Source organism: Poecilia reticulata, chromosome 16, assembly GCF_904066995.2.
Source record: "Poecilia reticulata chromosome 16, P_reticulata-male-v2, whole genome shotgun sequence".
NCBI lineage: Eukaryota > Metazoa > Chordata > Actinopteri > Cyprinodontiformes > Poeciliidae > Poecilia > Poecilia reticulata.
The window spans coordinates 33,141,720-33,166,590 of NC_088845.1; the positions used below are offsets into that span (position 1 = coordinate 33,141,720).

Consider the following 24,871-nt stretch of genomic DNA (forward strand, 5'->3'; position numbering starts at 1 on the left):
ATCGTGCTCCACTCGTTTTAAAAACATGGCCTTTTATTTTTTGCTGTCTGGTGGTTTTCTCAGATCCAAAGCTTTCTCCTTCAACACTTTAAGCCAAGACATACTGGATGCTCTTCTCCTCACTGTTCTGTTATGAACTTGACGTGTTTAGCATACTAAGTGAGAACTCTCAGAAAAAGCTCTTTGTTTTTTCGTTGGTTTTTTTTGCAATTTCTTTAAACTCGCAGTCTGACCTTGCAGCCCTTTTGCTGAGACAAGTATTCTTTGAAAGATTGGCAGCCGTCTAGATGCTTTCCACAGGGGAATAATCTTTCTCTGTAGGATGAGGGACTATTAATAGCTGCAGATGATGTAGAGGCTTTACATCCTTTCTAAGCAGCAAGTACTGCAGTACTGCATCTACGATGTGGGCACATCCACTGGTCACAGCAATCTTGATCATCATTATGAGTAAATTACAACAATCACCAATAAGAGAAATCAAGGTAAAGTTGCTTTAAATCTTCAGAGAAATGAGGAGGAAGGGTCGAGAAGATGAAGTGACACAAAAGTGTTCCCGACCATATGGAGGTCAAAGGTGACCAGAGACATGAGGTAGTGGAAGGAGAGGAAGAGATGGAAGAGGAAGAGCATCACAACGGTGTGAGGGGAAAGAGTGTCTGCAGCTTTACCTCCATCTGAGCGCGCCGCTCACATGGTGTTTCAGTTATCACTTTATGTTAATCTGGACTCAGCACAAAAAATGATTTGCAAATGAACTAAGAGTCACTGCTGCTTTACACAATGAAATATTTTCAATAACTAAATGTAACACATTCACACAGACAATAGGACGTTAGAGGTTTCTTTTATTTTCCCTTAGCTGATGTTTTACAAAGCAAACAGTGTTTAAACTTGATCATGTTTATCATTTGTAAATTAATGGCACTGCCTTAAAAATCTACTTGTCAGTATTTTTATATTATAAAAATTAAAACTGGCTGTCTTATTCCATAAGTTAATGAAGTTCAGATTCACACTGTGATTGGGTTCAGCCTAACTGACTGGGCCTTCAGGAAATAAAAGCAGACAAACAGACCACAGAAGGTTACTGCAGTGCATGCATCTTTATTTAGGAGCTCTCCAGTTTAATATCTCTGCGCCTGACTTTGATTACATAAACACATATATATTTCCCATATGCGGCCGTCTCACAATACCTCAAGCAATAACATCTTGTTGTCAAGAGATTTTTACGATCCCAGCCTGTTCCACTGTGAACAAAGTGCTGCAGAAAAGCCAGCTGCTGTCTGTCTGATTCTTTTCTCCTGATTAGACCCCACCCCAACCCTCACACCCTCCGATAATATTTTGCTTAGCAGACACCTCAGGCATGATGAGAAAAACGTGTTCTCACTAAGAGGATTACAATTATCTCCTACATGAAATATCTAGGACACAGTAAATAAATAGTTTTGTTGCAATAAAACTTGCTCATTGTTTCGTCTGAGTTCTGTTATTCGTTTATATTTCTGTTTTTATTTTTTATTTGAATCCTAAAGCTGTACATGTATGGATTTATTTAAGTTTGCAGTTTAATTCTGGTGAGTGCATGCTGACCAATATACTGTGACCAGTGCACAAAGTGCTCAAAGTGCGCTGGTCACAGTATATTATATATTAATAGCATATGATTAGTTTTTGCCTCTATCATCTTTTGGGAAGGAAAGAGGTGGTGATGTGTTTTTCTCACCCAAAATAACTTTCCATTATTTTAGGTGATGTTTATGTGTGATGTTTTGGTGTCAAAATTTCATGCGCATAAACTAAGTGTTAATAGCACGTCAGCATTTACATTTATAAAAGCTTTATACGGATGTCTGATGCAAAGCATGTGTTAATGTCTGAAGTGTTACTGAAATAACATATATATTTAGTAATGAAGCAGAGGGTTATTTGAAGGGAAGCATTCCTTCTCTTTGTTAACCTGCTTTAGACATGAATCAGAAACAGGTTTATGCATTATTACCGTAGAAGGTAATATCTACTGTCTTCCTAAATTCTGCTTTTGGAAGTACAACTAATCAAGCAGCAAGGAAAATAAATGCAGGTCCTGGATTGGCTGCTTGTTAATAGCATGTCAATAGCACTGCGTCTGGGTGTTTCATTGTTCCAACCTGCAACCTGCATTTTCTTTCAAACGTATTAGATATGCTCCATGAAAAGTTCTGTATGCCAACTTGGGAAAATGAACAGCTCCATATGTATACCAAAAGGTATGTTTTTGTATTATTCTTTGTATATAATGTGTAGTAATATGAGTTATTTCCCTGATGATTCTGTGCAGTTAGAGCTGAGGCTCTATCAGGAACATCAACAGTATTTTCAATACGGTGCATCTTTATTCTGAAACAGTAAATCATTAAAAGCCATTTGAAACCTCATACCTCCTCCTCTTTGTGTCGTTAGAAAGTTACACACTCTCTTCACATCTCGGTTGAAGGCGTCCGTCTTTTAAGCTTCTTCCAACACGCCGCAGTTTCTCCGCTCTGCAGAGAGACAGAAAAAGATGAGCCCAAAGTCGGCTGAGCGTTTTCTAATGGAGGTCCTTATGGAAGTAATTATGTGCCATCAGAATTTGAATAAAAAATGCATCTGAAATTTGAATGTTGTATATTTGTTCTTACTTTTTCAATTTAAAAATTAATTCAGAATATATTTTTGACCTAAAAAAAATTTCAGTGTCATTATTTGTACATGTATGCAAATTTCATTTGTTAAAAAAATTCACATTCCTATTTCAGAGATCAAATTTTCAATATATATATTTTTTCAGTGTTAAAAAAATTCAACATATAAAAAAATTCAACTTTTAAAAATTCAAATGCAATATTTTCAGTGTCCTACAAATTCAACTTGCTCAAATTCGCTGTCTCAAATTCAACATCTAAAAATTCGCTGTACAAAAATGGCGAGGTTACTTCAGGTCACAGACATTAGCAATCGTTGTCAGATTTCAACACTGAGCTAATCACATGACCTAAGCGTCATATTGAAGAAATGCCAGCATCACTGAGGCTAGCGACACATGGAGGCGAACGCAAACCCAACGGTGAGTCTATGCTTTCATATTTCTGTAGTACATTTTATTTTGCGCATGAACTTTGATACATGACATTAAAGCTTGATTTAAAACACGGGTTTGGGCCGTTGTTAATCTTACGCCATGTAATGCTGGCATATTAGTTCTCGCTACCTGCTGGACCTCCACCCCCTTCTCTTGGCTGTCCTACACCCAATGTTCCCCTGTTTTATTTAAAAAAGGAATATCACTTGCGCCAAGTCTAGAATCTTTAAAGATAACTGATGGGTAGCGACTTTCCGGGTTGTTTGTATGTTGTCTTAGGTGAGACTGATCAGGCGGTCTTAGTAAAAGTCGTAATTTTCCAGGAGATGCTACTGCTAATGTAGAAGCTAATATGGCTGCCTTGTGTGCTTCAAGGAGGGGCTGTGAACTCTACCGACATTAATTGATTTCCGACCTACTGATTTCAAAATAGTTTTTTTATTTTACTGACAATGTTTTTGACATTTTTTTTCTTTTTTCTTTTCAAGGAACATATGGATCATATTTTTGATAGACTCCATGATCGTTTGGAGCCATTTCTATTTCTACAATTACAGATGGTCCTGCAGTCAATCAGTTGGCCACAGGTGAAGAAGCAAAGTGATGACGGTGACGACAACGATGATGTCTTGGAAGCAGAAACTATGCAGGTGAGAGGGTTTCTCCATCAGTTTCTCAAAGAAGGTAAAATGTCTGTATAAACATTTGGCCAATGTTTGTTATTTTGAGAATGATAAATAACAAATGTATTATGCTGGTATTATACCAGCATGATTTTTGAAGGATATCACATTCATATTCATTAGTTTCTTAGATGGAAAAGACATTCGCATAAAGTCATATCTCAAAGTCAGCTTTATGAATGATTCCATCTACAGGAAACTCACCATGTATCTAAAAATAATTATACTTTTCCTAGCATTTTCAGACAATCTGCACCAGCTCATGAGATTTTGGGTTGGCTGGGAGGCTCCATGGCAGGAACTGAAGCCTGAAGTAGTGCAGTCAACTGGACCAAACCACAAGCCCACTTCATCCACCTGCAGTGAACGTTTACGCCTTCCAAGCCATTATTCTACCTACCAGGCTCTGTATGCTGACATGATGGTGTCTTAAATCGGTTGGGACTGGCTTTGGTCTTCTTTGAGAACTCAGTGCATTGGTGTTTCATTTGTTCAATAATTGCATTTCAATATGGCAATTAAGTAAAATTACAAAGTCGTTTTATTATTAGCTTTAGCTTTTTTTTACAAATACTGTTCATCATTCACCGCAGTCTTGACATTAAGTTGTTCTTTGAAGTGACGACTAAGTACCTGAAATGTTTGTCAAGCATCCCTGTAAATCTGAAATGTTAGAGTAACTATGTTCAGAGTTTCTGAGTCAGCACTGTTTGTACAGGAAATATGAAACGGAAGCTGTTTTTATGCAATATTTTATTGAATATTCATCTATGCTTGAAGTATTAGAAAATAAATGACATAAGACAAACTTAACTTTTCCATTCTTATAATGCAAGAAAATTAAGGTCCTACACACCTGTACCTACTAGGTTCCTTTTGAGAAAAAAAGAACAATCAACTCACAAATGTAGAACATTTTAGTTCTTTAACATGTCTACCATAAAAGCACTATGATTCACTTTTCCAAATCACAAATTTTACCTGTGTGGTAATATGATCAGCACTTAGCTTTACATTTCATAAATGCTGAATTTTGAAACTGGACAAGTTTCACAGAGTGAAGAACTGTTCACAAAACAGAACTGCAGCAATATAAATGTCACAACCAAAAGACAGTGATGTGCCTTTTGGGTTTACTGCGTCTCTTAAGGCCATTTGTTCGTCAGTCAGTTGCACAACTTGAATTTGGTACTGTGACGTTTGACTCTTCCTGAAGAGGAAGCCCGCACTCCTCCCATTCAATTTCGGGAATCTACACCCTGGAAAACACAAAGAAGGGATCAAGAGAACTCAAAATGTACTTGATTGCAGATTCCTATGTAATAAATTAAATGAATGATAGTATACATGCTACACATTAAATTATCCAATTAAAATGTACCTCTATCAAGGCACTGTGGGGTTCAGGAATTGAATGGTGTCTAACTTAATCAGAATTTGCTTTTAATTACAACATTAATCACAAATTTTAGCATAGCTCAAACATTCTTTGTAACCAAAGATATATTTTGGAGATACAAAGTAGTGGGGATTAAAATGATTTTAATAAGTTAACAGCTGTACTTGCAAGCATATATTTTCTTCAAATGAGTTAAAATCAAATGAAAAAACAAGGGAGGTTGTTTGTAATGTTGCTAGGTAACAGAGCGACGTTTTGTAACGCAAAGTAAAAGAATGTAAATTAATATATATCAACACTTGTCAGATAAGAGAAGCAGCCGTTTGGATGACGCTATAATGACCATAAATGTATAAATTTATTCATAAATGAAGTCACATGAACAATACCGTAGATGAACAGAATGGGGTTGTGGTTATAATTAATGTCGGTAGAGTTCACAGCCCCTCCTTGAAGCATACAAGGCAGCCATATTAGCTTCTACATTAGCAGTAGCATCTCCTGGAAAATTACGACTTTTACTAAGACCGCCTGTCTCAGTCTCCTCTAAGACAACATACAAACAACCCGGAAAGTCGCTACCCATCAGTTATCTTTAAAGATTCTAGACTTGGCGCAAGTGATATTCCTTTTTTAAATAAAACGGGAAAATTGGGCGTAGGACAGCCAAGAGAAGGGGGTGGAGGTCCAGCAGGTAGCGAGAACTAATATGCCAGCATTACATGGCGTAAGATTAACAACGGCCCAAACCCGTGTTTTAAATCAAGCTTTAATGTCATGTATCAAAGTTCATGCGCAAAATAAAATGTACTACAGAAATATGAAAGCATAGACTCACCGTTGGGTTTGCGTTCGCCTCCATGTGTCGCTAGCCTCAGTGATGCTGGTATTTCTTCAATATGACGCTTAGGTCATGTGATTAGCTCAGTGTTGAAATCTGACAACGATTGCTAATGTCTGTGACCTGAAGTAACCTCGCCATTTTTGTACAGCGAATTTTTAGATGTTGAATTTGAGACAGCGAATTTGAGCAAGTTGAATTTGTAGGACACTGAAAATATTGCATTTGAATTTTTAAAAGTTGAATTTTTTTATATGTTGAATTTTTTTAACACTGAAAAAATATATATATTGAAAATTTGATCTCTGAAATAGGAATGTGAATTTTTTTTAACAAATGAAATTTGCATACATGTACAAATAATGACACTGAAATTTTTTTTAGGTCAAAAATATATTCTGAATTAATTTTTAAATTGAAAAAGTAAGAACAAATATACAACATTCAAATTTCAGATGCATTTTTTATTCAAATTCTGATGGCACATAATTACTTCCATAGGTCCTGGTCGTTTTATTCAGATCAGACGCCGGCTTCAATGACTTATCATTCTTATCACATGCTGAGGGCGACGAGGAAGGAGGCTGTTACTGCATTCAGTCACTCATCAGCTTTTCCAGAATATTTGCTCTGTGTAATCACTGCCTGCTAAATCAAGTTTTGTTCATCATATTTAACTTGCTCAAAATATTTTTCCCCCTGGTTTGAGAGGTTTTCTGAGTTTTTTCCTCTGATTATTCTGCTGAAGCCAATAAAATGAAATGAAATGAAGGTGGTAAACACTGTGGAGGTCCTGACTGACAGGAATATGTGCTGCAGTTTATCCAGAGACAGACAGAAACACTGAGCCATCGGCAGATGGCCAGATTGAATCCAGCACTTTCGGGCCCAGAATGAACGGCAGTCTTATCACAGGAAGTGCAGCTGGCTGGCGAGCGATGAGGCTATACAGCGGCCTGCCTGCCAATCTGATGCCTGTCTGGATTTCCAAAGCGAGCGGGGCTTGGAGGCAGCACACCGGAGGAAACACTACATTTTCATATGGAAATATTCAAGAAAGCCCGACTGATGTGGCATGGTTACTTTTGTAGCAACAGACTCTGATTGGATGGTTTAAACCCATTTATGTCTTCACGCAAAACAGTCAAGATGCTGAAGGTGAAAATCACAAATTATTCTTTTTCCATAATTTTTCAATAAACTTAAGAATTAATTACTCAGGGTGCTGTGGTGGCACCGTTCCATATGTGGGTTAAGCACAACCCACATATGGAGGCCATAGTCCTCAAAGTGGCCGTCACAGGTTTGATTCCTGGCCTGATGAGCTTATGACTTCCTTCTCTCTCATCACCTGACTTTCCTTTCTGAGCACTTTCAAATAAAGGCCACCAGAGCCAAAAAAATTTTAAATAAATTACTTGAACCATGTTTCAACTTCTAGGGTGGAATCCAGCACATTTACCCCTCCATCACTCCTGAGACCAAAGAGTTCCAGCATATAGACAGACCCCAACTATCATTCCTTCAAGACAAGATCTCTTTTTATTTCATTATATATACATTTACCAAAGGCTTAGCATAGATTTATACTCAGCACCTTTTACTCTGCTACCCCTAAATGCAGTATATTACAATATTTGAAAGGTTTTTTGTGTTTTATTTACCGTTGTCATAGCAACTTCACTAACAGGCACCAGAAGGAAAAAGAGCGACTGCGGTTCTAGTTAGCTAAGGTATAAAGCTATTGTACAGGACCTGTTGCGATCTGTTTTTATGTACAGATTCTTAATATACCTTCAGTTATCAGCGATGAAATAAAACGGTTCTGGAAGTTGATGGACAGTAATATTGTTATGTTGTTCAGATCGTTTTTATATGAGTCAAATCTGTTTAGCTATATTGTGTTTTTCTGTGAACATGTTGGTGCACAGATAAAAAAAATATGCAAATACATTGTATATTTTTTATGCAGTAGCAGATGGGGCTTATTCTGAGACTTAAGTGTGTGACATAAACTGTACCTTTGTTTTAAAGGATCTAAAACTGTTTATTACAGGAATAAGTATATTGTATTGAATGACAAAGAAAATAACATGGACACAATGATTATTTTGAAGAAAGATCAGATCTGGTGCTGTTTGGAAAAGTTTAATAAATGTTTAACCAGAACAGATTCCAGGACGATTAGTGAAGCACAGATTTGTTTCTGCCTCATCACTCCTACCTGTTCTAGACTTTTTGCAGGAAAATCAGTATCTGTTACACTGACACCAGTCCTTGTGTTTGTAACATATCTTCGGTATAATTCCAGTACCAAAAAATTAACTTTATACCAGGTGAGTTATATAATGAAGTATAAAGGCAAAAGTTTGCCTTTTGGTTCTGATTGGTTCTTTCTGGGCAGCAGCAGAGTCAGAGGATTTTTCACAGATTCTCTGTTTCATATTCTACTGTCAGACACTTTTAACAAATATTTATCCATCTAACACACTTATCCTTGCGCTTATACATTCACACCTTAGGACAATTTAGAGAGACCAATTAATCAATTAATTTTTTTGAAATTTTACTTGATCAGCTTTTATATAGGAACGTTTTAATGTTTCTTATGCTGTTTTGAACTTGTGTTTTCTCCATTGATTTTGGAGTCAAGAATTTTATTTGGGTCGAGGCCTGTGTCTGTTTTTATTTCCTAAATTTGTGTAAAGGTGCAAGGTTCACCTTGCATGGGACAGCCACCATGAATACACAGCCAGAGCTGCAGAGGTACGGGTTAGATCAAAGCTGATTCATGTGTTAAAATGGCCTAATCAAAGTCCAGACCTACGTCTAAATAATACATTTAAATAAGACTTATAAATCAATATTGGCAAATGATCTCCATTAAATATGATTGATCTGATAGGCAGAGCAAAAAGACATAGAGACTCACCCAAAAGGGAGTGAAAAATTCTGAAAAACATGAATGATCTTTCTTGTACTTCACAGTTATGGTCTGCTATATGTTTGTCTGTTGTGTAAAATAGTAGAATACACTGAGGCTTTGGGTTGCAAAGTGAAAATAATATTAAAAAGTTCACTGGCTGTGAATACTTCTATAGGGATCTGAAGAAAGCAATAAGTATCGCTTCTATAGCTGAAGGTTGTGCGACTGAAGTCAAATAGAACAAAGTTTGAAGAAGAAAAAAAAAGCTATTAAGTTTTTCCTCCTGGATTTTCTTTGAGATGAGAGCTGCCTTGCCTTGACTTTAGTGCAGAAGAGGAGACTTTGGAGTTTAATTAGTTTGTAAAGTGTTGCAGGGTGTGCCAGCCCTGAAGCTGGGTCCCCATGGCAGGCCAACAACAGCCTGCTCATTAGGAGGAGGCACTGGGCTGGATCTGCAGCTCTGCATGGGCTGCTAGCCGAGTCTCTGCGGCATAGAGGGACACACACGTGAAAACTGGAGCAACATGAGCAGAACACACACACCACACACACACACACACGAGGAGAAAGCCAACAACCCCAGGAAATCTGTGACAGAAAGGAGTAGATCCAGCAGATGCATACGTTTGTCACAGTCTGATGTCCCTCATTGTTATCTGTCCAAAGCTTGCTGCCCTGAAGGACCGCCATGAAACTGTTAATACTGTCTATCATGGTGCAGAGGTGGTGTACACCCTGGACTGGTCACCTGTCCATCCAGGGTTCATCACAGGCCAATGCAAAAACAAGTTTTAACCCACTCAGCCGGACCGTGGGAGGAAATCAGAGAGAAATATTGCATGAACATGAACAAAACACTCTGGACTAGATCTGGACAAGAAAGTAAATGGAAGAAAAAAATTACAGTTTCTATAGGAGAGGGATCGCCACCTACAGCCCTCCAGAGCTACTGTCCTGCTAGTTTTAGACAGCAGGACACACAGCGGGTCTATGCAAATTTTTCACCGCAGTCTGAAAGGTCCAGTTCTGACCTTTTCACCCCGCAAAAAATCAGATTTTGCAACTTCTGTATGCGGAACTAAATCAGATACATATTTGATTGTTTTCAAAGCGCCTGTTGTCTGAACGGTCACATCACGTTTCATCCGACTTTTATGTCACTCAGACAATGATTTTGCACCAGAAGAATTCAGACGTGGTAAATCGGGATGTAAACAATGGCTGAAAGTTATAATTATGAAATTATAATAGAGGTGTGTGTCAGTGGAGACCATCAGTGGGATGCTTTTGGCTTTGACTACACACAGCGATCCACTGAAGGCCATCACTACTAGTCATGCTTTCTTTTTATTGCTTCCATCATTTTATAATGAATTAAACAATCCTGTCAACTCTGATTGCTGAAACTTTAAACCTGAACCGTAGACTCATTTGTTATTACTTCTGTAAACTATGTGTGACATCTATGTTCTTTTTCTGCGCCTGCAGGTCACACATAAACCGTCCACACAGCAGTCTGATATTAGTCATATTTATGAAAGGCCACGCAAAAAAGAAAAACAAAACAAAAAATTGGATTTCAGCAAATACTGGGAAGTGAGCATTAAGACCTGCTGTCTGAACGTAGCCTTACTGCATTTCTGCTCCAATCCAACTACTGAACCACATCAGCATGCCATCAGGTTTGGCAACGATCTCTGCAAATCAAAGAGCCGTTTGATTTGCAGAGTTCAACTCACATTTTTAAATCATTTTCCTAATGACATCACAGGAATAAATAGCTGAATTAGTCTTGCTTTGAGAGACGATGTGTTGTGAATTGAACTGAACTGAATTTTTTTTAACCTTTGCTCATTGGAGTAATTTAACTGCTGTCATTCACAATCTTCCTCTTGTTCGTTTTTTCTCTCAGGATTTGTTTGGGAGCAAAGCCCTGACAGAGCACTGCAGCGTTCCGGCCGGCGCTGCAGCGTTCCGGCCGGCGCTGCAGCGTTCCGGCCGGCGCTGCAGCGTTCCAGCCGGCGCTGCCTGGACCTCTCAGGCACCATGTGGCCCAGTGGCCTGTCAGACACCAGCAGGGCAAGGCTTGTTCCATGATGCTGAATGTTATTTTGCAGCTGCAGACAGAGGCAGCATAAATACAAGGACTGTACAATAGAAATTTGACAGGCCTGGTGTGCCACAGCTGTTCTGAAGCAGCTGCTGTCCCCTCCGACAGCCGGGAGGACGGAGGGAGCCACGCAGGGAGGCAGGCGGGGAAGCAAGGAGCAAGATGGCGGAGAGAGAGTTGAAAAAGTGGAGGAAGAATGAAGCAGAGAAAAAAAGAGGAATACGCAGATGTCTTGTCCACACAAATACACAAACATGTCATGTCATGCTCTGCAGGGTTCCATCATCCTCGCTTCCTCTCCCGCCATCTTCCTCTGTTTGCACCAGCAGCAGCGCATTGAGCTGTCATCCACAGAGCCAGAGCTGCCAAATGACCGACTCCTGTTAGGTTGTTGCTTCACTAAATTACCTCCGGAGGAAACACACAACATGCTTCACCATCATAAACACTCATTCAGTCTGGTGACTACCTCAACCATGACCTCTGTAATAAGAAAAGCGCAGAGAAGGTTCTCCATATGAATCCTACTTTAGCGCTGATAGAAAAATGAAGTCAGATTGTGATCACTTCATTAAAGAAGTCATATTATGTAAAATCATTGTTTTGGAGCTTTGCATCAGGTTATAATGTATTCCCTCATCAAAAACATGCCTGGGCTGTTGCCTTGATTATTTCATGCATGTTTGAGAAATCCTATAATCTCCATGGCAACCACTGAGCTGTGCTGAACACCTGGGTGGACCTAGCCCTGCCCTCGAGACACAGCTCCACTCTGCTGCAGTTTCCAAGCTTCCAAGCTTCTGCCTCACAGAGCAGCTCTTTCACTTAACTCCTTCAGACTAGCCAGCAGCATTTAGCTAACATGTGGTGGAACTGTACATCTGCTGATCTCATTATAAGGGCTACTTCTCAGTGAAACGCTGGTACAAACTGTGTTAACAGAGGAGCCATGTTGTGATGAGTCCTGAAGGTGAAGTTTCAGAAAGAGCAGGAAGCCACTTTAAAGAGGTTAAAGTATCAAATTACATTTATTTTAACTTATTTGACATATAAAGCATGTTTATAGCAACTGGAATTAGCATAGTAACTTGACTGTTATAAAATGACAGAATGTGCTGGAAATACATAATACTGCCCCTTTAAGAGGACGAGGATCTGACTGAGTTATTTTGCCATAACTAAAATTAAATGAAGGCATTTATGCAGCGAAACATTTCAGATTGAATGCAAACTGAAGCCAGTGAGTCTCAGCTGCATCTGATTGGAGGCAGGATTATCAGGTTAAACCCAAACTCACAACTAATTAACCGTTCTCAGACAAAGAGCCTCATCTCACCATTTTTAAAGATGGGTTTGTAGTAGAGCTCGAGATGACTAATTTTTTTCCCCCACAAAGTAAAAAGTATTAAGGAGTAAGGGGAAATGTAGGATTGCTTGTAGGGAAACGGAGGTTGCTTCAGAGAGCTGTGCCGTGCGACTGACAGCTTCGTCAGTGTGTAGGACGTCTGCCAGGCTCCCACGGGACACTGCAGTGTGCAGGCGTGCAAAATATCCAAGATAGAAAAAAGATTCAATTACCTTTAAAAGGTTGGGGTTTAAACTTGTGTATTTTTGTTATTTGTTTGTTGAATTACTTATTAATTATTTTAACTACTACCACACTGGATCAACTAAAACAGTCCCTATATAACTGACTGTCTGGCCCCATCTTGTGGATGGTAGGCAGAACCCTGAAGGTTTGCTACATCAATATTTTTTCATAATTGTAATAACTATGAAAACCTTAAGAAACAGTCGTTTAACTCCTCATATTGTAACTTGGTAATAAAACCACAGCATCTTTGAAAGATTAGGATTTCCTGTTCTCGCAAATTGACCAAAAGTACTTTATTCTTTTATTGTCTTATTTTTGCTTTAAAGACAAATTTCTGAACAAGAACAAATATGGGAGGCAGCTGAGCCATAAGACCAACCAGAGCAAGTCTTCTCATCATCTTCTCCAGTCCATTCTTATAAATAAAGTCAATCTACTGGCCTATTTCAATCCCGTTCATTTACTTTGTTCTGTAAAAAGTAACTACATCCATCCTGTTTTGTTCCAACCTTGGGGAGAAGATGATTCCTCAGTTCAAAGGAAGTAAATTATTCCGTTTTTACAGTTATTTGCTCATCACCTTCAGCTAAATTAAAGGATTATACTATAATAATGTATTCAGTGGCTTGAAGGAAGGAATGTTGAAACTGATAAACATGACTGATAAACTGGCTCAACAGCTTGTGCTAATCTGAAAACCGTGAATGCCATTACGTTTACTCCTACTTTGTGTTTTGCTGTATTTTAAATGTGCTTTGTTGCTATTCTCATGTTACTTTCACCAGAGAGCAACTCCCAGGCACCAGAAAGAGCACTGGACCACAGCTACAGAGTCTACAGACTGAACTGGAGCACAAGATCCAGTTGTTTCAAACTTCAACACAGTCCACGCCTCCAGCCAGCCATCGTTTCTCAATATCCGAGGGTCCAGACCTTCTGGACGAAGCAAAGCGTAGAACAAGAGGCTGGACTGCTCCAGGTTAAAAAACATCCATTCACACCTCACAACGCTTCATCCCCACCTAAGATCCACAAAAGAAGTCCCCTCTTCCCTCTGACCCTCTGCCTGCACTACAGATAAATGGTACACGGTCTGTATACTTGTGTAGCACTTCATCTGCACCAGAGGACCCCAAAGCGCTTCATGCTACATTCAGTCATTCATCAGTAAACACACTGATAGTGGTAAGCTACTGGACAGTAGCCACAGCCATCCTGGTTCAGACTGACAGAGGGAAGGCTGCCATACACCGGCGTCACCGGGCCGACTGACCACCGGACCATCTGACCACCAGCCGGCGAGGAGGGAGTTCTAGTGTCTTACCCAAAAACTGGGGTTGTACCAGAAACATCTGACTTTCCAAGGCGGAATTCAGAAAGCGCTGCAATAGGCTTTTATTCAACCTGAAACCTGCAAATTTCAACTTCTGAGTGTGAAACGAACAATCACACCAGTTCATTTATGGCTGCAATGGTATTAAACCGCAGTAGGATGGTGTGTTTCAGTAGACAGGAAGCAGGAAGAGCAGTTTTCTTACCTCTCAGCTGACTTCAGTCCGGTAACCTTATGGCTGACAGCTGACCTGTGGGATCAGAGCAGATGTCAGAGTCATTCATTTCATTTCATTTTTTATTTATTTAAACAAATGAAGTTTAAAAAGTAACATGTACATATATTGACAGAGAAAAAAAATTTGTTGTGAGTGGTTCAAAGGGAATAGGATGAAGTAAAAGCTTTTATATCCCTATGCATAATACACCAAATATGACTATACACAACTTACTCTACTGAATTACACCTGTTGTATTGAAATGTGTATAGAATTCAACTGCATATTGTTGAAGTATACAGGATCTTACTATATGCCATCCATTCCATATAAGGAAAATAATCTGCCTCTCAAATATTGGACTGCCATTTATATATCCAAAGTTTTTGAGAAATATGACAGATTTATATGTCGTAATAATGTTTGACATGTATGCTTAATATGTGTGAGTGCTGTCTGTCTGCGCTGCCTCTGTCTCTCTCGGAGGCGCTGATGAGGTCCGCTCTGCGTTGATAACAAGCTCATTAATCATGCCTCTATGATGATCAGCATTGATTAGCTCAGGGACGAAGCAGCCGCTGCTCTGAATCAGAGATAGCAAAGACAGGGAGGATTCAGCAGCTGAATGCTGGAGGGGGCCGGATGAAATCAGCCTGTTTTTCTTGGGAGAGGAGACGATTATCAGTGGGAGCATCAGGAGGACTTACTTCCGTACAGGAAAAACTCACATGCTGTTGCTGTTTAAAGATGCAGAAATGATGGCAATCAGTTCACAACTAAAACCATATTTTAAATTCAGCAACTCATAGAAAGACTGATAGAAAACTGAGATTTTCCTTCATCAGTAACCCGGCCATTCTTCAGCCTGTTGGAGCGGATCGTCTCCCTCCCTGCCTCTAGTTCTGCTAAAAATAAAAAGGCAACATATTTTTTCCCACTCTGCTGAATAAATTGCATAAGGATTACACACAGCTGGACTATTGTCAGTTGTATCCTGGACTGAACTTGGTTTTGTTTCCATTGAAATGCATTACGTTGGACCTAAATTAAACCTTGTTGCAGACATCTTCATACAACTAAAACCCCATAAAGGTTCATGGAAAAGTCTGATAATAATTTACACTCTCTTCACTTTTTCTGTTGTGAGTTTTTAACAGATCATTTTCGGTTGTGTCTGTTTGTTCCCAGTGATGGATGGAAATCACACAGCGATCATGTGACCTGTCACACATTAGCAGGCCAGAGCAGCTCCTCATGGCACAATGAGATCAGTTTACTCATCCTTTATGGGATTAAACTGATTTGTGTTTTAATATTAGTGCACAATATCAGGAAAACACTAAGTTTGTAATGTTGAAAATATTACAGTAACGATGTGAAAGTCAGTAAATAAAAAAATTCCTAATCAGGCCAATGCAAACATATACAGCTAATAATGTTTTTATCTAATTGACATGGTTTCATTGAAAATATCGCATCAAGCTAAAGCTGAATATAAATTCATGCTCATGTGTCTTAGTTTTAAAAATGATACAGTATTCCTATGTCGCCTGAGCAAAAGCATTTAAAGTACCGTCCATCAGTAGAGTGGTATGAAACGAGGCCGGATACACAGCAGGTAGAGGTGTTATGTTCACATGGATGTGTGCTGGCTTCATGGTGAGGCACTACGCTTTGCATTACAACAGCTTCACCTCCTTCAGGAGAAACGAGGATAAAAAATGAGGGCAGGCCCAAATAAGAATGGAGGCTCCTGGGGTCCGCTCACAAATCCCTCAGCAGTGAAGGAAGCATGTCCTCACCGCTCTGCTGAAGCTACCTGACTGAGGCGGATCGAGCCACACTGATACAACTTCATGTTTCTGTCCCTATTAGAAAGACGGGATGACTTCCATTTATATACGTTGCTTAAATCAAACTCTAGCCTTATTTTTGTCTTTACATTCTCCAGTGTAAGAAGACACTCAGCAGCAATGCTTCATAACCTAGTTAATAATGTAGCAGAGGCATTAGCAGCCATTACAATCTAAAGAGCCATTTCTGCTCTTAAACATACTAAACAGATTTTATGTAGAGACATAAAAAAAATAAAGCTGATCATGTATTTTAAATCCCTGCCACTTAAAATGTCAACAATGGTTATAATTAAAACAATCTGAAAAAACAACAACAGAGAGAGTGTAAAAATGGTCTTGAATTATTGATTGAAAATAATCGACAATAGCTTGTTGATAGTAGCCTGCAGGCTAAGCAAAAGCATGACCTTTATATCCTTACTGACAGTCTGCTCTGCATCCATCTGTTAAAACTCATTAAACAGGTTTAACCAGCCTAGTTATGATGTTTATGTGTTAAACCTCTGCTCAGTTTGACATCGTTTCTGGAGCCTAAAGAGCCTCAGCTTGCTCCAGCCTCTCATCTGATGTCCAGCAGGTCCAGGTCCTCACTGAGTTTTTGGTCTAAATTTCAAAGAATAAACATAGCAATTTATGTGCCATTGCAACACAACCTAATAGAGCAGTATGCAAACTCTCTGTCTGCGCCAATGAAGATTCTCTTCCTTTGGCCTACTGAACACAAAAATGAAGTTTGATTCATTGACCACTAAGGTAATTGATACAGCAGTCCTCAGTATTTCAGTTAATAATTATAATGGCACTAATCGACTGTAAGCAGCACTGTTGAACAATCAAACCAACATGGTCATGTGATCAGCTCCATTAACCTCGGAAGGCGGAGCTGGATGTGACATCACACCTGAGTCTCACAACCCTCCTTCCTGTCTGACCACTGTCAAATAAAGGCCACTAAAGCCCCAAAAAACCTTTTAAAAATAAAATGTAAAAAACTTAAATATTGTTTCAAAAATATGATCTCAAAATACAAATAGCACAACACAAATAAAATAAGAATTTAAATGTAGTTCAAGACTCTGAAAAATATGACAACAAAAAAAAAATAATCCCAAAATACAGTGGACCCTGATATTCACAGGGTTATGGATCGTTGATTGGCTGCTTCCCAACAACAGTGTAAATTGGCAGAGGTCTTTCAACTTTCTTAGCCACATTTTCTTTTTAGATGTGCTCAATGAAAACAAAAAATCTTCAAATAGGCAAGTTTTCCACAAATAATTTGGAGTTACATTCCACAGATAAATGTGGGTGAGGGTCCACTGTATACAGATATTAAAATATTCAACCAGTTTTAACTCGTAAAATAAATAAAATAGCATTTTAAATCATAAAAAGTTACTGAAATATCATACAAAATTAAAAAAAAAATTTGGCAAAATATGCATTCAGTAAATTACTTTTTCTTAACTGAGTTTGCACAGATCAGTTGTGGTAAGTGGTGGTGAAACCACTGACATGCCAACTTGAATCACAAACTAATCATAAAAAAGTGGTTCATAAATAAAACAATATGTAATGAAGTGGAACGATAGAGAGAAAACGTACTGAACGCATCAAGAAAAGGACGCACAGTCAGGCACAGAGCCCAGAAACCAGCTGGAACGGGTCATCTGATGACCAAAGTACACCGCACCAACTGACCTCCATGAAAAAGGCTTGCTGTTGCAAAAAAACAATAATGGTAATGGTTAAGCGAGCGTCTCTAAACTTCTAAATGTTCTAGTCAGCGCTGCTGGAGCTTTAATCCAGGAAAGTAAAGAAGTGAATTTGTGATTTTTTTTTTTCTTTGCCCCGTTTTTAGAGAGCAGGTTCTGCTGATGTTCTCAGTGGAAGCTGCACCTGGTTCACTGCTGCTCTCCTCTCAACTCCAGCAAACAAACCAGCAGAAAAGACAGAAAACAATGGAGAGGAAGACGGCCTGCCAAGACCAAATGCACGCACACACACATGCATACACACACACTTTTTTATCACAACCCCGCAAGCACATAAACACACACATCCTCTGATAAAAGCCACTAGCAAAGTCTGTCACTCAGCTAATGTTGCGTTTTATCAGGTTTTAACACACCTGCCATCCTCAGCTGGAATTAAAGCCTCACCTCTCCCTCTCCTCCAGACTCACACTTCCTCCTATCTCTAAGTAGCTCTGCGCAGTGTGCTGGATTAGGCTCTGTGGTAATAACTTGCATAGTGAAAAGTGCAAGACTGGGGCTTCCTTATGTGCACATTAACATGCTCTCTATAGCTCAGGAATGAAGCGTTGTCTGTCCTTATTAGATTTATTTGCATAACCACCAATCCTGCGAGCCCTACATCTGTGCAGTATTTTGTCAGCTCAGTGCCAGGAACTGTTTTAAACACTGTTCCTCTCAGAGTGCCGTGGTCCTGCTTTCTGTGGCAGATTGGGAAATCTTTTTGCCCAGCATTGCCCTAAATTCCTTGTTATGCGACTTAAAGCGTGAAATCTGTCAACCACAGATTCCCACAGAAACTTTGTAACTGGAATTAAAAAAAAAAAATCCAACTGAAATACAGTACTGTGAGGAATTATAAGCACTGTTATGGATTTTTTCTGTCCTTGCTTTTTGTGTTCACAACTAAACGTTTCAGTTCAGCTACTCTTAGCTTGAACATAAAACAGCAACACATGGTGGTAACAGTGTGATGGCTTGGGGCCGCCTCACTCATTCTCTAGCAGAAAAATCTGAAGGAGAATTTTTTTCACTATTGGTTTGTGACCCTAAGCTCAACCTCACTTAGGTTCTGAAACAGTGATCAATGATCAATGATCTAAATCTGTGAAACAGAGTGAGTCAAAACTCCATCGTGAGGGAAACGACTCTTCAGCAGTTATTATCACAATAGCAATAAAGAAGAGAGAAAGGGTGAAGCTGTGGTCAGCTTTCTGACTCTGTTCTGTGTTGACAGTGTGAAACACCAGAACTATTAACTGGTAATGTGAATTTTGCTTTTCCTTTGGATTAAAAAAAGTTCAGCTGTGGCTGTTGAAAGCAGCTCCTGGAATCGCTTGTATTTTTAACAGTTCTAGTCCAGCAGTAGCTGCGTTTCCATTAACCATACAATTGCATAATTTGGAAATACAGAAATAAATGTGCTTTTTGGGAACAATGCAATTTAAAAAAACAACTTTTTCAATAAAACATTTTCATCTGTATAGGAACAGATGGATTTTGCAAAACTGCAGTGGAATCACTATTTTCCGTATCATGCCAGTTTGAATACAGCAGCAACTCGCTTATTTGTGGGCTCATTAAATGCCAAGTTTGTCTTTCGAACATGTTGAATCCATAACTCTTCTGTAAAATCGGGAACTATTCCCCCAAAACGCCGCCTACATGGGCGCACCCAAGTAGGCGGGGCTTGTCGCTCCAACACATGAATAAGACGCCAATGTTTCCTTTGACATTAGCAGAACATTTGCAATGGAAATGCAACCAGTGTGGCGAGTGTGTCTGAGTGCCAAGTGAGGCTTAACAAATTTATTTTCACAAGTGGAGAATTATGGAATTCGATAGGATACTAGGATACCTGAAATATATCTAAAACTTTAGTCTACATGGCTTTGGGTTTATAGAAAATGCAATGGGGAGAAAAAAGAAAGGGAGAAAGGTGGAAAAAAAATAATAGTAGTCAAAAGAAAGAAGCATAGAGAGAATACAAGCCTGCTTAAAAGTCTGCCTCTAAACCTGCAGAAAGAGAGAATTTAAAAAAAGTCAAATCACAGAAACAAATAACATATTATGCATAAATATATCAGTAAATACAAAGTCACTGAAAAGTATGTGATACAAGTTAATACAAGATCTTTTTAGTGGCAACTCCAATTCAACGTAGAATGTAAAACAGGAAACAGCTCCTGGATTCTAACAAAGAAGAAACTGGATAAACAAAGAGATTCATGTTTCCTGGAATTGGAAACACGCTCCGTTCTGTTAGGAGCACAAATATTTAAAGTTGATCATTTTGTTATTTCAGCATAAGATCCAGCTGTCCAGGCTCCCTCATACTCACACTGTACCCTGTATTTAAGCTCTGACTGATCTCATCAGAAACACTCAGTCCTATCTGTAGTCTGCTCCTGCACTCAACCAAGCTCTGCATATTTTCAAAAATTCAAGAATTCATATGCAGCAAACCTTTCTTTTCCCACCCACGGCGTTCCCTTCAGGTCGGCTTTCAGAGCACAACACCGGAACAAAATAAAAATCTCTGCTGATACGTGTGTGTGCGCGCTCAGCCTAATGAATCATGTCGCGTCTGGGAAAATATTCCAGTGACAGTCAAGTCCCACTGCCTCAGGATGAGCAATCTCAAAGTGAGCCGATGTGCTTTCTAGAGTCAACATGTTCCCTTTTGTCTGAGCAGGAACAAAGGTCTCCCACAGCTGCTGCTGAACGCTGTTTCATCTTATCTGCTCCTAACATGTAGGACCAAAGACTTTCCCTCCTCTGGGCACACACGCAGGGAAAGATGCAATTTAACCAAAAGGCTTTGTTTTACTCCAGCAATGCTCTGTAGCACAGGCATGAAGTGTAGCTGCAGCCAATCACAAGTGGTCCTGATGAGAGGCAGCATGAATGTGTGTGTGTGCGTGCGTGTGTGTGTGTGCGTGCGTGTGGGTGTGTGTTTGCCCTAGTAAAGTGTGGATGCCTTTGTGTGCAGCTATGTGTCAAACAAAGGGCCGCTACGTCTGCCTGTCCACACAGCCGGGGTGGGGGTGAGGTGGAGGGGGGCAACCAGCCGTGTGAAAATATTCCACACCGACTGTCTCTCCTCCTCCTGACACTCTGTTCCTTTCTGTTAGTTTCGGCTCTTTTTCAGGCATGCTCACCTCTTCTCCATGAGTCTGTCCCTGACAGTCCCCCTCCCTTCGAGCACCTTTCCATTTCAGTCCATCTGACAGCCCCCAGCTCTCATCCAGGACCAGATGTTAGCTGGCAACGCATTCTAATAGAAAGTTTACCTCCCAGTATTGCTCTTGTGCAAATGTGTGTGTGTGTGTGTGTGTGTGTGTGTGTGTGTGTGTGTGTGTGTGTGTGTGTGTGTGTGTGTGTGTGTGTGTGTGTGTGTGTGTGTGTGTGTGTGTGTGTGTGTGAGTGAGAGAGAAAGAGAGAAAGAAAGTAAGAGACAAGCGTGGGAAGACAATGAAAAATGGAAGGTGTATCCTCAGGGAGCAGTTTGACAAATTGGGACCGAGGATACATCATCTCAGAGGGGCTTGTTGCAGCCCACAGCCACAGCCCATACACACACTCATCACAGCGACACATGACAAACAGAAGGTGTGGATGATGGAGTTACGACCAACCCTTCATCGTTTAAATGCACTCAATCCCGCTCAGCTGTCCTGACAGCGAAAGTGCTCAAAGTGGATGAAAGATTAGCGGACAAAGAAGAACGAGCGCAGACCCCAACGTTCACACATCCGGCTGATCAAAACTGAAATCTGTTCCATAAAACATCTGAGTAAAGGAATCTGGAGACAAAGATGAGGAAAAGGGGCTTACCTTTCACTTCCTCTGCTGCATGTGACAGTCTGCCGCTCTTTAAACACACACTTACACGGATACACACACACACCCGCACACGCAAACACACACACACGTGATGTCTTACACACACACCGAGCACGAGGAGGGAGAGACGAGAACTCATCATTGTTCTCGTAACTCCTCCCACATGGAAACGTAGCTCTGTCTGGATGGGAATATGTAGGAGTAGTACTCCTCACACACACGCACACACACACACACACACACACACACACACACACACACACACACACACACACACACACACACACACACACACACACACACACACACACACACCTACCCTCCCTTTTCTCCAGGAATTCCATCACATCCACACTCTTCTCCCGCTCCTATAGACACTGAGCGCACAGTCACACTGACAGAGGGGGATCATGTGAAGCGCGTGATGCACAATGCGTGTGTGCGTGTGTGTGTGTGTATTTGTGTGTGTGAGAGAGCGGTGGTGCTGCTCTGCTTTTCATCAGTCAATTAGTGCGAAGCATGCATGGAGATGGGACGCATCGCTTGATGTCAAACCAGAGCTGCTGAAAACACAGAAATATCGAATCATTTCACTTATCTTTCACAAATTTTGCAAGGCCTGCCATCGCAACTTTTCTGCAAATCTGACCAATCACTGCAACTCAGCTGAACATTGACCAATCGCCTTATTCGCCTAATTTAACTTCCTGTTTCACAAAGTCTTTTGAAAGTCACACCTGCAAGATGAAACACTGGGTAAGTGGTGACATTTTTGGCAAAAAACATTTTGAGATGTTCCGTAGGTTTTGTTTATACTATGTGAACAGTTCACATTAACATGAATGACTAATATGAAATTCTTCTTTTGCACTTTGACAACTCCTCAGGACATGATTTGATTTGTATTAACGTGTTATTTGCGGGTTCCTTCTTCAAATAGCATTTGAATACAGATCAAATCATTAACTATGTCAAAATTCCGTCTTTTTTCTGGAAGGCAATGTGCAGCAAATTTAAATTGTTTTATAATACCCTGTCATGGCAAAAATAAATCTTAAAAAACTTAACAGAGTTTTCAGCAGTCAGTGTGAAGACACTAATATTTACAATCATAATCATTTATTAAGTTTTTTTTTCTTCACTCTGGAATTTATTTTAAATTTAATTTAAAAAATGACTTCAAATGCTATATTTTTTCTACATTATAATTAAATATATTTTCCTCTCTGTAGCTTCTCCTTTGCATTTTTTATATCTTATTTATCTCCATGTTTTCCAAGTTTCACCTTCAGACTTATTATTAAGTCTGAATAATATTTCATAATGTAAAGGAAAAATATTCTTAACCATAAAGACGAGAAATAGTCAAAGTTCCTCATAATTACTGTACAGTAAATGTAACTGTACAGTAATTCTGCGGTGTCTGTAGAAGCTGTGCTCTTAATCTTGACGTAATCTTAAACTACCTAACAATGAGCTGCTGCTGTTTCTTCTTACAGATCACGAGGTTAGTTTTGGAAAGAAAAAGTATCTCTAGCTGCGCTCCAGTCAGAAGGATTGTTGGTATTCACACACATTGTTTTTTACTCCCTTTATTTGAAGTAACTATCTCTGGATTCCTCCTGCAGCTGAGTTCACCTTTTACAGTTAAACATCATCATCTTGTTTGCTTGAAAAGTCAATATAGCCGTGATGTGCTTCACGTGCTCTTCTTGACATTTGAACAAGTCTTAATTAAATGATTCATAATTAAACACAAACACAAAGAAAGTCACTCTTATAAGTAAAACCCTGGAGTAAAATCTCTAAGTCTCCATGTTAACCTCATACACTATATTGCCAAAAGCTTTTGCTCACCCATCCAAATGATCAGAATCGGATGTTCCAGTCACTTCCATGGCCACAGCTGAATAAAATTAAGCACCTTATCATGCAGACTGTTTTTATAAACATGTATGAAAGAATGGTTCACTCTCAGGAGCTCAGAGGATTCCAATGTGGAACTATGGTTGAATGCCACCTGTGCAACAAATCAAGTGGTGAAATTTCCTCGCTCCTAAATATTCCACAGTCAACTGTCAATTCCACTGCATTGTAAGAAAATGGAAGTATTTGGGAACTCAGCCATGAAGTGGTAGGCCGTGTAAACTGATGGAGCGGGGTCAGCGGATGCTGAAGCACATAGTGTGAAGAGGTCGTCAGGTTCTGCAGAGCCAGTCACTACAGACCTTCAAACTTCATCTGGTCTTCAGATTAGCTCTAGAACTGTGCACAGAGAGCTTAATGGAATGGGTTTCCATGGTGACCAGTTGCATCCAAGCCAAACGTCACCAAGTGCGACGTAAAGCATCAGATGTAGTGGTGTAAAGCATGCTGCCACTGGACTCTAGAGCAGTGGAGGCATGTTCTCTGAGGTTGTGCTTCTCCACCTGGCAATCTGATGGACGATTTGGCGGTTTGGCGGTTGCCAGGACAACGGTACTTGTCTGACTGCATTGTGCCAAGTGTAAAGTTTGGTGGAGGGGGGATTGTGGTGTGGGGTGGTTTTCAGGAGCTTGGCTTGGTCCCTTAGTTCCAGTGAAAGGAACGCTGAATGCTTCAACATACCAAGACATTTTAGACAATCCCATGCTCCCAACTGTGTGGGATCAGTTTGGACCTCGTCCCTTCCTCTTCCAAAATGACACCAGAGCACAAAGCAAGGTCCATAAAGACATGGATGACAGAGTCTGGTGTGGATGAACTTGACTGGCCTGCACACAGTCCTGAACTAAACCAGATAGAAAACCTTTGGGATGAATTAGAGCGGAGACTGAGAGCCAGGCCTTCTCATCCTGCATCCTCAATCCATTTGTGACCTCACAAATGTGCTCCTGGAAGAATGGTCAAAAATTCCAATAAACACTCCTAAACCTTGTGGACAGACTTCACAGAAGAGTTGAAGCTGTTCTAGCTGCAGAGGATGGACCAACGTCAATTTGAATCCTACGGATTTGGAATGGAATGTTACTTAAGCTCATATGTGAGTCAAAGCTCATATGTGAACCAATACTTTTGGCAATATAGCTTATCTCCTGGTTGATTTAAGGAAAGAGTCATATAGTTTATGGGATTAAAATCTATCTAAATGTCTTTATTGTTGCTTAGAACAATAACAGATTGCAGTGTCCTTGCTGTGATCAGCAGAGGTTTAGAAACACGTGTTT

The 24,871-nt window shown here is 39.9% G+C and overlaps 3 long non-coding RNA genes across 6 annotated transcripts in view; 1 reads left to right on the forward strand and 2 right to left on the reverse strand.

Moving 5' to 3' along the window:
• The window catches only part of LOC103465878 (uncharacterized), a 36,303-nt gene that overhangs the window by 3,773 nt on the left and 7,659 nt on the right, over positions 1-24,871 (reverse strand). For all 3 annotated transcript variants that reach the window (XR_014083940.1, XR_014083939.1, XR_533865.3), the window contains exons 2-3: positions 14,198-14,242; positions 2,427-2,528 (exon numbers count right to left, since the gene is read on the reverse strand). This is a non-coding gene — a long non-coding RNA (uncharacterized LOC103465878). The remainder of the gene's footprint in view (positions 1-2,426; positions 2,529-14,197; positions 14,243-24,871) is intronic.
• On the forward strand, positions 2,593-4,597 carry LOC145547716 (uncharacterized). Of its 2 annotated transcripts, XR_014084017.1 has the most exons (3): positions 2,593-3,091; positions 3,595-3,790; positions 4,026-4,597. It is a non-coding gene; the product is annotated as an uncharacterized LOC145547716 (long non-coding RNA). The 2 variants fall into 2 exon arrangements; XR_014084016.1 differs by having other exon boundaries at positions 2,593-3,790.
• On the reverse strand, positions 4,526-6,537 carry LOC145547717 (uncharacterized). The gene is made up of 2 exons (XR_014084018.1): positions 6,027-6,537; positions 4,526-5,048 (listed from the first exon to the last, which is right to left on the reverse strand). It is a non-coding gene; the product is annotated as an uncharacterized LOC145547717 (long non-coding RNA).